The following is a 3,325-nucleotide window of genomic DNA, read 5'->3' on the forward strand; positions in this document are numbered from 1 at the left end:
GGATTTGACCTTTGAAGAAAAGCCGGTTCGAGTGATTGACACTCGTGAGCGAGTGACTCGGAGTCGGGTAGTCAAGTTCTATAAAGTCATGTGGAGCAATCAGGGTAGTGAACGCGATGCAACGTGGGAAAGGGAAGACTATTTGAGGGATGGTTATAAGGAATTCTATCAACAATGGTACGCTTTTCAAATCTCGGGACTGAGATTTTTATAAGGGGGGAGGGCTGTAACACCCCTGGTGTTTAGCTTTCACATTTGCACTGCATTTCATGAACATGAGCATCATGCATCCATTCGTGAACTTATATCACATGAAACATGATTTCGAAACATTGCAACATGTTATATATTTCATGTGTGTTGTCTCTTTTATGAAATGTAAAGTGTGCAACACTTGAGTGCAACATGTGCCACTCACTTAGTGAAACAAGATTAGTTAATACTATACAACAAGATCATGAAACATGTGAAACATGACTATGAAACAATTGCAACATTTCTTGTGTTTTTCATTGTTTCAGTATATATCTTGCTTGACTCTTGTGTGACCAATGTATGGTGTGGCTAGAAATGCTTGTAAGTAACTTAGTTACACATAGAATGTCTTTTGGAACAATGTTCATGTTGATCACTTTGCCTAATTAGGTTTTCAAGTCATGGTTGACCAATTTGGACCCCTAGAGCTCCTTTGTTTGACTAGTTTAAAAAGTGTGGCTTAGGATGTTTGCATGTCTGAGCAACCCTAAAGCAAAGATTGTAGAGAATTATATAAGGAACAAAAGTTATTTTATGGCCATCTCATGAAAATGTGCACAACATGTTCAAAAATGGTCCACAAGTCAGTTTTGAGATCTATGTTGAAACTCTGAAAATTTTCTAAGTCTGAAACCGGTTTTCAGTTTCATGTGTCGATGTTTGGAGCATTGTATCTCACAAACCAAGCCGAACCAGCTCGAGCTCCAATTGTGAAAGTTGTAGCCCACATGTAGATCTCCATCTTTGTTAACTACTACATGATCTAGATCAGCACGGTTTAGGAGTTAATCACCACCAAATATCGCATGTCAGTCGGTACTGTAGTAACCTGAATCGAAAAATTCAGGCCGGTCATGGCCGACCGCGGCCAGAAGGTTGCCGCCGCGTGGCCGCCACGCGCCTGGCTTGGCCTGACCGCACCGCGCGCTGGCCGGCTTGAAGTGGAGCACGCCCGCACGCTCTCTGCCCTCCCATTCACTCTCCTTCCTTCTCCGTCGCAGCCGCAGCAGCACAGCGCCGACGCCTTTGCCGGCTGCTTGCTCCGCCGCGCTCGAGCAGGCTCGCCGTGGCACCACCGTCAGTAAGCTCTCACCCACAGCTCCGCCGTGTACTCCTCTACCTCGTCCACCTCACCGTGGAGCCATAAAGTCAAGGTAGAGGCCGTACTTCTTCTTCTCCAGTGGCCGTGCGCCATTTCTGGCAAGAGCTCCGTCGAGCTCTCGCGCGCTCGCCACCGCGTCGCGACTCACTCCATCTCGTCCACAGATTCCCCACCATCTCCTTTACCTCGTCCACCCTCTAGTAGAGCCTATCGAACGGAGTTGATGGCTCATTCGCCGAATCCGCCGCCGCCATGACTCGACCTCACCGGAGATCGATCTCACCATGGCTGGAGCACTTGAGGCTTCCCCTTTCCCATTTTTCTTCTCGGATAGATTTCTCCATGTAACCGTGTAACTCATACCGTGCTTGGGTGGGGCAATGTAGGCTCGCCGTCGCCGGAGTTCCACCGCAGCCTCGTCGCCAGTCCGCCGTGCACGTCGTCGCTGTAGGTAGAGGCCGGTAGAGACCGAACCCGAGGCACCCACGGGTGCGGCTCGTCGTGGTGAGCACGACGGTGGCTCTGGTTTCGCCGGAGACGTAGCCGCCGGTGAGCTACGCCATGCCCGCGCCGTCGCAGCCGCTGTGCTCTGTTTTCCTTTCACTTACATGCGGGCCCGGCTGACTGACGGACCCCGCTTGTCAGTGACTGAGTTAGAAAAGATAGTTCAAAAATTCCAGTTTTTAGTGCTATTTTGTAAATTTTGTAACTCCTAATTGGTAGCTCCAAATTGAGTACTTCCAATTTTGTTAGACTCACAGTTAGGTCTAGTATTTAAGAAAATTATGTCTTGAACACATTATGTAGAAATTTTGGATGAATTAAATAGGAACTTGAAAAGTGTTTTTGAATGCATGCAAACTTGTTTAAATCATATCTTGAGTTTCTGTGATCCAAAAATTATGAAATTTTGTGGGTAATCTAGTCTTGTATAGTAGAAGCTCTGGTTAAAATTTGAGGGTCATTGCATGTGTAGTTTTTGAGTTATAGATTTTCCTTTTATCATTGGTAGATACTTGTGTGAATTTTTGTAAATTATCTATGAATCCTATGGCCATGAAACTTGGTAGGTAGTATCTTGGTACCTTAATAGATGCTAGGAAAAATATGAAATCTAGTTGCTTGACACTTTTCACTAAGGTCTCCTAATTTATGCCATTTTAAGCCATTCTGCCTTACCATTTTTGTGTAGGCTATAGTACTTACTCAAATGGTGTGAAATTTTTATGGTAGCCTACTTAGACCATGTAGTGTCTACTGTAATTTTTGTAGAATTAATGGTGTAGCTTTTCATATATGTTTACTATTCCCTCTAATTAATTAAATAAATTAAGAAAGGTATTAAAAGAAATATTTTGGTGATGAACCCTCTACTTTCTGGTGTTCTTGTGATATGTGTGATATATCAGTAAAGTTAGTTTTGTCCAATTAAGTGTTTATATCATAAGTTAGTAATTAATTGTTTGCATTATGTCCCTCTGGACAGATCTGGGGACTTTGAAAGTTCCCCATGATATTTTGGTTTTCTGTGAATGAGTTGAATACAAGAGTTGTAGATAAATTAGGTAGCTAGCTCCTGTCAAAATTTGAGGGCATTTGGCCCTAGTAGTTTAGAAACTACAGCTGTTTAAAGTTAGGTTGCAGTTTTTGCTGATTCTCTGCCTTGTGAGGATAGACTTCTGTTGATTGATGAATTCGACCTGGTAAAGGTTTGAATCATGCTTTGAGGTCTGAAAATGTTTGTAGACAATTTTATAAGCTTTCCAGATTGTCTTGTTGCATATCATTTGGATTTATAAATCTCAGTTATAGCTAGTTTACTGCACCGCTACATAGTATTCATTTTGCTGAAATACAAATTGCTTGAGTGTATGTTGTTGCAATGTTCTCGTTGATTGTTTAGGGGTTAGCCTAACTTGAGAATATGCTTAGGTGCAGGTGCTAGGTCATTAACTGAAGATGAGCAAT

Source organism: Miscanthus floridulus, chromosome 2 (genome assembly GCF_019320115.1).
Source record: "Miscanthus floridulus cultivar M001 chromosome 2, ASM1932011v1, whole genome shotgun sequence".
Lineage (NCBI taxonomy): Eukaryota > Viridiplantae > Streptophyta > Magnoliopsida > Poales > Poaceae > Miscanthus > Miscanthus floridulus.